Raw genomic sequence first — 12,258 nt, 5'->3', positions numbered from 1 at the left:
GCTTTCATGCTGAAATCCTGTTAGGAGGGACACCAGGCTCTATCACAGACTGGTGTGTCAATGAAGGGGTTACAGAATGAGACGCTACACCAGCCAGGGTACTGGACCAGAGGGTATTATTGCAAGAGACCCAGAGGAACTCCAACACCAAACAGCTGAAGGAACACGTAACCTTTTGTGCTGATGCAGTTGCTGAAAGGTGGGAAGTATTCTTCCTACTTTTACTAGGGAGTATCTGGGAAACTACAGATCACTAAGGCAGATGTTCTAAAGAAATCAGTAGAAAATAGCAAACAGAATTGTTTGATGGAAGGAGAGTTACCACACATTGAGGAAGAGTCAGCTTCACAAATCTGTTGGACTGACTCCTCCAGAGGAATAAACAAGCACATAGATCAGAGATCCAATTTAGAAAGTCAACCTAGACTACTAAAAATGCGTTCAAGAAAACTCCTTAGGGGGGGACTTCTAAAAAACTAAGCTGTCATGCAATAAAGGGGGAGGGCCTTCATATACATAGAAGTTGATTATAAGAGAGCTTAAAAGAGGATCATAACAAATGTCTGATCCTTTTAATAGAGGGACATAATCAGACAGTCCCATAGGAAACTGTGCTGTTTGACGTATTCACAATTTCCCTGGAAAAAAAGTACAGTCTTGATATAAGTAACACTTTCAGTCGTCTGTTATTATTCATGACGGCAAAGATCAGGCCAACTGGAGAGTTGGCAGAAATAACTCCACACCAAGTGACCGGGCAACAAAATGAGAGATTAAGTTCAATGCCAATGAACAGTATGTGAGGCATACAAGGAAAATAACATTACATACATAGGAATGCATTCTCCAATGGCTATTGCCACTCACGAACAAGATCCTGGGGTCCTAATTGTTAATTCTCTCAAAACGTGAACTCAAAAAAATCAAGTTGTGTATTAGGAATTGTTAAGAATGGAATGGAGAACAAATAGAAATAATTACATTAATATGTAAATCTGTGCTATGCACACACTAAGCACTATACACAGTTCTGGTCATTCTTCCTCCTCATCTCAAAAAGAACACGCAGGAGAATTAGAAAAGGTACAGAGAAGTTCAACAAAGGCGACCAAAGATAAGAAGCAGCTTCCATAAAACAAAAAAGTATGGGAAGACTTTTTAATCTGGGAAAGATTTTATCAGCAAATGGATACAACGGACTTCTCTAACAGAGATGATCTGAGGAAACCGAACAGGGGAGGGCTGCCTCTTTCATTACAGGAATAATTCAGCATCAAACAAAACTATGAAGTGGCAGCTCAAAATAAACACACAGTTAAGCTGTGGAAATCTTTACCCCAGGACATTGTCTATGTCACAGGGGTTAAAAAAGCAAGCAGACAAATTTTTGGAAGAGCGAGCCGTAAAGCACTATTCAGCACAAAGCCAAGACATTCCTCTCGCTCGAGAAGCCCCTCGGCCACAAGCCACTTCTCCCAAACACCGCACTGCCTGCCAGTATCCAACATATTTGTCTTGTTTGGACACTTCCCCTGTACTAAATACTGTCCACACTCAGAAACCAGATACTAACCTAAACAGACCGTTAGTCTGACCCAGCAGCCATCCTTATGCAATGCATCTCACGTGATCACTTTTGGAATAATCCGCTTCTTTTTGTTTATCGACGTAGCTGCTTTACAACAAATGGCTAGGGAATCACCTTCTCCTAAAAATACCAAAAGACTGATGCAACACCCACATGCAGTTACAGATCGGAGCTTTACCATTAAATCCACCTCTCACTTCAACAAGAGCCTGCTGGCCTGTTGCAGTATGCCCCAACTCAGTGGCCAGGCACAAACACTGAGGAATTTGATCAACTTTTCACTCTCTGGCTGCTCAGGAAGTTCCTGACTCCAGAAATTAACTCCAGGATACAAATAGTAACCAACAAAGAGCACCTTTGATCTTTTTTAGGATATACCTTGTCTATATGAATGCACTGATCAGGCATCTTACAGTCACATTTTAAAATTTCTGAAGCATGGAGAAAATTCATTTCCATGAAAACAATACAGACTCCAAGTGTTCAGTAGGTGTTATTTACCTTCTTGTAGGTCTTAATCAAGCTCCATCGCTGCAATACTAAGTAGCTGTGCCTACATTTGTACTTCCTCCTGAAACACAACGTCATCCGCTTAGCTCTTTCTTTTACAATCACTGCAGCCTGCCTATCATTGCAGCTCTTTATGCAAGACTTCTGAGAGGAGTACACAAACAGCTCACCCAGCACGGACCTGCAATACACTTGTCTTTCTACTACGGCTACTGTTTCTACTAATACCATTTTCTAAACTTCTCTGCAAGATTAAGTTTAACACCTTAGCCCATGCCTCTAGTTTGTGGTATGAAATATGTAGAATGCTTTTGGATGTCATTCATGAAGTGGTAACTTTGTCAGATCCATGCTCAGTGCCATTTCTGAAGTTTCCAAGTACTACATATATTATGGACTAGCCATAAAGAGTCAAAACCTCCCCAAAGCAGCCCTCACACCTCACTGAAGCATGCAAATTGAAAAAAAATCAAGGTAAACATTTCCACATAACCATGACAGCTTTCTGTGAAGCACACAATGCCAGACATGCACTTTTGCACTGCAGGACACAATCTTTATCTTCCAGTTCACGTGCCTCATGCCTCATTCTGTCTGCAGTGAAAGGCACTAACTGCAAGGCAAGCTGCCCTTCGCCTACTCTGTTCATCCTGCCCCAGTGCTCACCCAGTCATGGTCAGAAACCCGCAGCACAGCCAGCACAGAACAAACCTCTTTAGTAATTACAGCTCACGCGTGAGAGAAAACGAGGCTAGAAGGGATTTTGAAGGCTCTAATTCACGCACCTCACTCAGAGCACTACGATTTATGCTCAAATTAATCCCAACAGATGTTTATCCATCTTCTTCTTAAGCATTTAGTGGGAGACTCTACAGCCACCTCAAGCAATGTGCTCCAGTACTAAGCTTTAGACAGTTTTTTTAACGTTTTAACTGTGTCCCTCCCTGCTGTTTAAACCGCTCCTTCTGTGTTGTTCTCAGTGGGCAGGGAGAACAGGACAGCCTCAGCAGCAATACTTGCAAGAGTAAATTCCTTGAGTCTTCCCCAGTCTTCTCAGGGCACACAACTTCCCCTGATTGTGCTTTCCAGATAGACTGCTCTGCTTCATAGTCTCTTCACTTGGTTCATGTCACTTTTCCAGTGTCATACCAAAACCAGGTCACGGGGTGTCCCAACAAAGCCTTACCGGCACTGGGTGGAACGGAAGGATTACATCATAACCTGCAGTTTATTCTCCGGTTTACATACTCAAACAAAACTTTTGCCTCCCCTCCCTCCTTTCCCCACAGGAGATCACTGGTCACCAGTACAGGTGAAAGGTTCCTTTAATTATGGATTATACCTAATCAATTATTCTAATGCCTGCAGCTGGCTATTTTTGCTTGATTACAAAACCTTACTGCTGTCCTCATTGACCTGTAGCCAATTTTCAGGCAACATTTAAGTCACCAAATCCACCTCTCAATTTTTAATCCTGTCATATAGTGTACTTGTAGTATGCTTCCCTGCTTTATGCCATTTACAACTTCAATATGCATAGTCTGTTCTACTACTGAAGTCATGAATGAAAACCCATAGCCCCCACAGTAACCTTCTCAAAACAGCCTTCCATTTTAACAAGATCTTTGCTAGTACTCCAAGTATGTTTATTTAACAACATTTGTATCCATCATACAGCACCTTCTTAGGGTTGGTTTTTGTGGTATTTTTTTAAGTCTTACCTACTTGAGAATCTTATTAGGACAAAAATCAAAACCTTACTGAATTCAAGATATACGGAAGCTTTTGTTTCTGCAGCCAGAAACAGACCTGACATCTTTGACATCTTATCCTAGATAGAAGTAAACTCACTTTGCCAAGGAAGTACCTGTGGCAAACCAGCACTGGCTGTTACATGCTCCCCATAATCTTTCAGGTGCTTACAAATCATTTGACTACTTGCTGCAGGATTTTAAGATGACTACAACTCCCCATTCTCTTCTTCCCACTCTTTCACCTACACAAACTGCTCGCTCCTCTCTAGTCTTTCAAAACATCACCTATTTTCCATTGCTTAAAAAACGCCTACTAAAGCTTTTAAGTTTTGGGGGTTTTTTAGTTTGTACTTTAGGTACACAGACGAAAATATCTCACTTAAATGACTGCTTGCAAACCTGCTCTTTCTTTTTTCTAGTCTGTCACTAGCATTAGTTGCTCATCAGCTGACTTTGGTCTTCAGTAAGAGTCAAAAGATATTGAACACTTCAGCTTCAGTGACACTGGACAGTAAGTTCTCCTCTATGTTCTTTCCTCCACCATCTTCTTACTATTCAGACATCCACAGAATAATTTTTGTATCCCTTGATGGCCTCTGATAGTCAGGTTTGATTTCTACCTTAATCCTTCTTACGTGGTCTTGCCACTCTTCAAACGAAGAACAGGAACAGCTCTGGGTTTGAATAACCCACATATTGCAGGCATGATGAAAGCAATATTTGCAATTAGTACTTTAATAATATGATTTCTACCTAGCTCCAGCACTGCTTTTTTGAAACAAAAGTATTGGGTCATTTGCCTCCTAGAAGAAAATTCCCCCCCAAAGAAAACACGGAAATAGCTTTGAGTAAGCCACTCTCTCACATTAAAAAGACACCTCTATAACAAAGTCCAGCTATCACTGGCAGAAGTTTCCTGACTAACTGCAATTAGAGTTGGATCAAATGAAGTTTATGTGTTAAGCACTATCATTTTCCTGAAAAATATATTGTGGAAACATCCAAAACAATAGTCTCCCCATTTCAGAAGGAGGACTTGGTTTCTGTAGTACCAGTTGGGTACCTTCTGACAGCTGTCAACAGAAGAGTTTCCGAAACTTCTGGGTTTGGCAGAAAAACAGAAGTCTACCTTTGGCTCTCTGGGGAAATGCACTTCCTGTTCCACACAGACCCTCTCTACGTCTCCTGAATGTTAGAGCTTCAGTGGTATTTTCACTGTGAACTCTTGAACACTGGAAGTTTTGGCTGTGTCCATCATCTAATTGACAGGGATCCTCTCACAGGCAGGATGCTGACACTGACAAAAACAAGGGAGACAATGAACACCATTCTGACCACTTAGTCCATGAAACAGAAAGCAAAAGTTAAGACATAAACTGCAGTTTGTATTTCCCTGCATTGTTCCCTCAAAAAAAAAAAAAAAAAAACAAAACACCAAGCCTTTAATCAGAACACTTTTCATGACAAAAAAGTAAGTCTGCACTTTAAGATCTTCCAGGATTGAAAAGCACCCTCAGAAGGCACAAGGGAACGCAAGCATCGGTAAGGTGACTCACTTGCATGGGATTGATTTTCAGCAGGTTCTAGGTTACAGAAGTAACATTTGGCAAGCCTGAATAAGCAAACTACCAGGACTCTCAACTGGATGTAAGGGAGCTTTTGTCATCTCTAGCATCATGCAGAACTAAATATTTTTCTTTCTAATAACCACCAATTAGAAACCCAGGATTAGCAAATCACTAAGCTCTTTCCTCCCGACAGTGAAACAATCCCAAAACTACTGTTAGACAACAAGTCTGAAAATCTGACTTGGACATTGTCTTTTGAAAACAAACCAACTATTATTCCCATGGCATCTTTATCACAATGGTCCATACAAGATTAATTCAATTTTTACCAAAGAAATGCAACCCTCCTCCTCTCCTCATTCACCACTGCTCTCTCATTGCAGCTGAAACTCACTCTTTTACTGGCAGAAGCCTTAGAATTTTATTTTCTTCCCAAGGGAACCCAGTTACACCGAAAGGACAGCAGCCATTCTGAAACACTGGGACTGTGTCTTCATCTGAGGACACAAATTAAAAGATTGTCTTGAAGACAACCACCTTTAAGTCCCTGTTTCTCCACCTTCTTTTTGATATTTTCATTGTGAGAAGTAATAGCTTACAGACATTGAAACAGAAGGCTGCACTACCACAGAACCACCTAGAGTTCCTTAAGACTTTTCCTTCTCACTCTTTAACGCACTGTACAAGTTTCAAAGGAATTATAACACAAGGTATTACAGCTAAGGAATGCTTCTAAAGCTCAGCCTACATCTACCTTCCAGTCCTGTTTTATACTCAAGACTGAGTTCCTCAGGCCAAGCGCCATCGGTTCCTCCTTGCCTGTACAGCACCCGGCACAGAGGAGCGTGCTCCCCATCAGCAGGGCTCCGTGCTGCCACAGCATGCTGTAGGAAATCTTTTGTAAAATGGGAGAAAGCTGCCTGAAGCTCCCTGGACGGACAGTCAAGGGAGGTCTGTCAGTTCCACGAGTGAGGCACAGAAAATCAGCCGCAGCAAGAATAGGAAGGAGGATTCCCAGATCACAACATCTGCTGAAATTGCTGTACTGCTGCTATTCCCCTTCCACTCATTACCTACTACATTCCACTATAGACAGGTAAAACTATTTTTGTTCATCAAGCTGTACCTATTCTATTTTTTTAAACTCTTTGCTCATCAGAGAGGGGAAAAAAAACCCCAACTTTTCTATGCATAATTATATGAACTCTGATGACAAACAGGCCTAGCAACCCACTGAAATAAAGTAACATTGAATAACTCAACAGCTGTCTTCAGAGAGAGCTTGACAAATTCATTCATCACTGAGATTTTGACACTTAAAAAACTATTTTAATGCTCCTGAGAGAAAAGCTGATTCTTCTTTGCTCTTTTATGATGTTATATTTGAATCACGTTTGGAAAAAATAAACAGCATTCTACCGAGTTAAGCTTTATAATTGAAAATACTGAGCAGAATTGTTTTGGTGGAAGGACTCGGTGGCTAACAGCACAGCTCTTGACGTGTCATACATTCAATGAAAATCCCAGGGTGTTTTCCTTTCTTCTGAATTCAAGTCAGCTAATCTCCTTTCTGCATTACACAACAGCTCATGTAATCCTAAATTTATCACACTAGTATGCTGTCTTAACAGTTCTAGGTTTCACAAAGAGTGAGATCATGCCTCATCTTTGTCCCTTTCATGAAAGGAAACTTAATTTGTCTTTCAACAATCCTGAAAAATAAGCAGACGTTGCATCCAGGAAATTTCGGCATTAAGGCAGTAGTCCTTTCCTCGGGATTCTCCCAAATACAAACCCACAGCTACACCACTTCAGGATTCATATAGCTCCTCTGCTTGCTCATTATTTCTAGAAAATAATCTAGAAATGCTCACCCGCGCTCATACAAGGAAGGCGATTCCTAAGTACTGACCAAACTCCAAAGACAAGGGCGATTACCCAGAGTGAAAGATATTTGCAGCACCGTGCCATCATCACACAGCTAAGTCCCCATAAAATCAAAGAAGCAGAATAGTTGTGGTTCTGAAGAGGTCAGTAACTACCTACCGGTGTGCCAAGCAAACCTAGCAGAGCATCTTACTCCACATTTCAGTCATTCCCTTTACAGGCTGTTGTTTGCTTCTTTTCTACAAAGCACGTTCTCCTGATTCGGCAGCAGAGATGATTAACTCTTTCAACTCACCCTCCTTACTGATTTAGTCCCATCCCATCCCACCACCTTTGACCAGCCCCACCAAAACCTTCTACATCCCCCTTTCAGACACAGCAATACCTCAGGCTGATGACTCCCAGTTTCCTGAGCAGTAAACGCACTCTGTTTTGATCTCAATTCCTTCCGAGTCCTCCTGCAGGCAGAGCAGTCGCTACTCCAGGCCCTCAGCAGATCCTCTGCACAAGTACCAGTACCCAACTAATCTTCCCTCCCTTCCCACAAACACCACTTGCTTCTTCATCCTCAGCTGCCAAGCGGGTAGGGTGGTCCCTTCTTCTGCATATCTCAGGAAACCACAGCACCTCGCTCTTCGCAAACAAGAAAATTAATCCCCGTCCTTTTTGCTAACACCCACGCCACTGCTAATTATTAGAAAAACACGTTCCATAAAATAAAAACGCAACCCGGAGAAGACACCCACCACCCTCCACAGCCAAATCCCCAAATCCAACAGACACCTGAAGCACCACAAGTTAAGGGGAGGAGGGGATCCAGCCGGCCTCTCCCCACCCACCGGCCTCCTTTGTGCACCCCAAATCCGCCTCCCCCCCCTCCACGACAGAGGGAGCGGGGAGCCCCCCACCCACAGCTGAGGGAACCTTCCCACCGGGGAAAGGCCTAAAGGCCGCGTTTCCCTCAGGAGATGGAAAAGGAGGGGGAGCGGGGGGTGCTAGAATGACCGTTAAAGGGCCGTTAAATGAGGGGGGCGGGGGGGGCGCGCGCCTTCCCCTCACACACACGCACGCGCGCGTCCGCGCGCGTGCGTGTGTGTGAGGGGAAGGCGCGCGCCCAGGCCCGGCGGGAACCACGCTGAGGCGGGGGGGGGGGGGGGGGGGGGGGAGTTTTTCGGTATCCGTCGCGGACCGATCGCGTTCGCCGGTGGCTTCTCACCTTTACCGACGGGGGAAGCGGCTCCTCCTCAACCTCCGACCTTTGACCTTTTACGCGGCCGTGAGGCCGTTTTGTTGGTTTTTTTTAAATTTACCTTGGGGGGGGTGGTTTGGGTTTGGGGTTTGGTTTTTTTTTTTTTGGTTTGTTTTAAACACCACCACCCCGCTTTCCTGACCCTAAACCTTGCCGCTCGACACGTCGTTCCCGGTCCGGTTTAACCCACCCCCTCCCGCCCTCCCCCCGTTGCCGCCGCCGCCGCCGCCGGGCCCCACACGCGCGCGCGCAGCGCCGGACGCCGGCCACGCCTCCCGCCGCCGCCGCGGCCACGCCCCTCCTAACCACGCCCCCCTACCCGCACGCAGAACCACGCCCTTTTCTCATATAACCACGCCCCTTCCTCGCTTGCCAGCTCGCTCCCCTAGCGCTTTGGACACGCCCCCTTCGAGCGTCAGGCCACGCCCTCCCCGGCGGGGCGGGCACGCCGGCGCTCACGTGGGAAGGCGGAAGCGGCTCGGTGGCGGCGGGAGCACGTGGAGCGGGAATGGAGGGGAGAGGGGTGGGGGGTCCTGGAACACAGAGGGGATCGCGGGAGCGGGGACGGACCGAGCACCGGCCGCCCTGGGGTTCAGGGTGGGAGGAGAGAGCGGACCCGGACCGTGACACCGGGGAATGGCGGGGCTGAGGCGGGAGGGGGGGGGGGTCAGGCGCTGGGAATTCTGCGGCACAGGGCGGACGCGGGGGAGGATTGGGCACCAGGAACCCTGGGGCAGCGTCGGGAATGGGGGTGGGGAGAGTGGACCTTGCACTGGCAGCTCGGTGCAGGGGATAGAGGGGACTCGGCTGGCCGGAGCTGCGGGGAACCGGAGCGGGCCGGACACCGGGAGCCCTGGGCACAGAGGGGACAGTGGCACATGGCTTGGGCTGGGTCGGGAGGGCTGCTCCCCTGGAAGGAGGGGAAGGGGCAGGTGGTACCCACAGGCCAAGGGATCTTTTCCTTTTTCCCCCCCCAGAAATGCCCATGCTGTTCCTGCCAACACAGCCCTGGTGTGGGGTGGGATGCCACATAGCCTGGGCACAGGGCGCCTGCGGGGTCAGGGCTTACCCTGTGGCACCAGAGAAAAGTCGTTAGCGTCTTTTCCCCCGGTGCGGAGGAAGCCATGGGGAAAAAGGCCGAGGTCAGCAGCAAAGGATGCAGCAGCTCCGGTGCCGGCACGGACGGAGGGGAACAGTGGAAGGCAGCCAAGCCACCACTGCCCCACAGCCAGCCAGCCCCACACCGGTGCTGCTGGCCTGGCAGTCACCCCTGGCACAGCTCCTGGCTGCCAAGCATCACTCCTGAAATCCCGGGGTAGCCCTGTGAGGAAAGAGGAGGTGTCAGAAGGGGAACTGGCTCTAAGAAGACAAGTCTTGGTGGAAAACCAGAGTGAGAAGCAGGGAAGGAACAAAGGAAGGGAGCAGAAATAGGACAAGGTAAAGGCAGCCGCTGCTCATTCGTCTCCTGGGGCTGAGCACCCCCCACGAACCAGCCTTTTCCAGGGCCTTTCTTGCAGCCGTCGGGCTCTGACGCTGACAGTCCCCGCTGCTGGCAGCCCTTCCCCAAACCATTGCATCCAACCCTCTCCCAGGGGACCTGCACCCCTGCCCCACCAGTCCCAGCCTTGATGCGCCTTTCCCCAGTTGCTGCCTGGCCAAGGACCCAGGCTGTTCCCACCAAGGCCAAGGGAATGAAGACCAGAGACCTCGGGCCAAGTCCCACCTGCTTTATCAGTGGAGATGCAGCGTTGTTACACAAGCTCTGGCTCTCAAACAGAGCGCTGCGCGTAGCAGCAGCCCCAAGCACGCAGATGTTGGCTGACCCTGCACAAGGTCACCCTGTTCTGCCATCAGTTGTGTCCCTCCTCGTCTCCGCTTTCTGCGCTGCCTTCCCGCAGTGTCAGCTCCAGAGCAAGGTCTTGGTTCAGCTGTAGCCACGCCAGGTGGCCTTGGCTCAGCAGAGCTGACAGATCGGCCTCCAGCGATCATGTCCTGATGGCAGATGCCACCTCTGGACATCGGGCAGGGATGGAGGAAACGTTGGGCTTGGTCCTTGCCATCAACCAGGAACCACCACAGGTTTCACCTCCCCTTCTCCGGGAGGCATCTCCCAGATGGTGCCTGTCCAAGCCCTCACCGGTGCACACTGCAAAGAGCAGCTCATTTGGAAGGCCCTTGGATCCTGGAGAAACATCCCCCTGCATGGGGACACCACGGGTCAGGGTGCTGCTCCCCGAGTGGTGCCCAGCCCAACTCTTGAGCCCCGGACAGCCTCTGGTTTCTTGCTTGGATGCAGGCATCGGTCGAGCGCAGAAAGAAACTGGGCAAAAGCCAGCAGTGGTGCCACACGGTCAACCCTGCTGGTTTCAGAGGAGGGAGGCAGAGCCTTGGAGCAGGGATGTTTTGGGATCTCTCCAAGGGATAGCTAATCATCCAGGCGTTACTTCAATTACACACCATTATACGCCTATTACAGGTGCATTTTAAGCAGCCATAGTGCCTGCAGCGACGGTGCCAGCACCTCCCTTCCCCAAGACCTACCGGTCATCTCGTCCTCCCTTTGCAGATTGTGACCACGCATCAGCCCCCGGGCACTGCCACCACGCTGGGCCGGCGGCAGCAGCGGCGCTGAGCTCTGCTGCTTGCACGGCTGACGGCCAAAAAACGCTTTTTTACCCCACCAGGGCACAGCAGGAACCATCCCGAGGGTTTGTGTGATGTGGGAGGAGACGGAGTCACCAGCCTGCCTCTGCCAGGGCAGGGTACGGTGCTTTGCACCCACCAGCAGCGGTACCACGGCACCATCAGTTACCAGGAACCTTCCCAAGGAGCCTGGCTGGGACTCTGTGCACAGCTTGGGGGCACTTGGGACCCCAAACCATAGCGGTGTCCCTGGCTCTGCCTCCACATGGAGGCTGGATGGGGATTTGGGCACAGTAAGCTCTGGACCTGGCTGCTTCCTAACCCCACGGCTGCCAGGCTGGGCACCCCAAGCCCCGCCGGCACACCACACTCAGGATCCGGCTGCCTGCCTGGGCCACGCACACCAGCAGCTTGGGGCTCACCCACCAAAGATAATTTGGGGTTGTGACACTCTGGGGCTTGGGTCAGGCCCAGGAGGCACTGCCTGAGCCTAGAAGTTGGGAGGTTGCTGAGCGAGGCTGCGCTGGAGACACGACTTGGAGCTCTCCTTGGCAGCACGGAGAGACCCATAGGTTACGTTCCCATATAGCAGGGTCAAGTGATCCTAAAGCACACGTGAGGCCTCATTCGCCCTCCTGCGTTCCTCGGCACTCGCCACAACCCCCAGAGCCTGCCCAGTCTCCCTGGGCTGCTATCAATAAGCAGCCACAGCCTCCAAGCATGCCAAGATTCCCCAAACTCAAGCCAAAGGGGACTGTTCCCAACACCCACACCAGGACGGGTCACTGGGCTGTGCAGCATTTCTGCATGGAAAAAGCAGAAACATGTCCCACAGAGTTGTTACCCCAGCTCTGGAGCTGCAAGGAAAGGACATGGCAGGTCACTCTTGTCTCTCACAAGCGTGCGGGATGTCATTTATCTCCCACTACAGCCAGAGCAGCTACCAGGAGACCTCCAGGTCTGAGCTCTGCTCCCAGGACTGCACTTGCATCTGTGGGGAGGGAGAGGGACCCAAAGTCATCTCCTTACCCCAGCCCAGGAGATGCCCACTTCTCTCCC

The 12,258-nt window shown here is 49.1% G+C and overlaps 1 protein-coding gene across 7 annotated transcripts in view; it reads right to left on the bottom strand.

Annotated features, from left to right (window-relative positions):
• The window catches only part of SCAP (SREBF chaperone), a 70,461-nt gene extending 58,211 nt beyond the window's left edge, over positions 1–12,250 (bottom strand). For 3 of the 7 annotated variants that reach the window (XM_075042656.1, XM_075042685.1, XM_075042665.1), the window contains exon 1: positions 8,524–8,774. The gene's annotated coding sequence lies outside the window, so the exon portion shown is untranslated. Of the gene's footprint in view, positions 1–2,883; positions 2,904–4,981; positions 5,150–8,523; positions 8,775–9,625; positions 9,878–10,279 lie in introns of those variants that run through there. The other 4 variants (XM_075042675.1, XM_075042696.1, XM_075042705.1 and 1 more) reach the window with 3 other exon arrangements.
• Positions 12,251–12,258: the final 8 nt, after the last annotated feature.

The sequence above is a fragment of the Buteo buteo genome, chromosome 2 (assembly GCF_964188355.1).
Source record: "Buteo buteo chromosome 2, bButBut1.hap1.1, whole genome shotgun sequence".
NCBI classification, from domain to species: domain Eukaryota; kingdom Metazoa; phylum Chordata; class Aves; order Accipitriformes; family Accipitridae; genus Buteo; species Buteo buteo.
The sequence above is the reverse complement of the archived record's forward strand: the minus strand, read 5'-3'. Positions and strand labels throughout refer to the sequence as shown.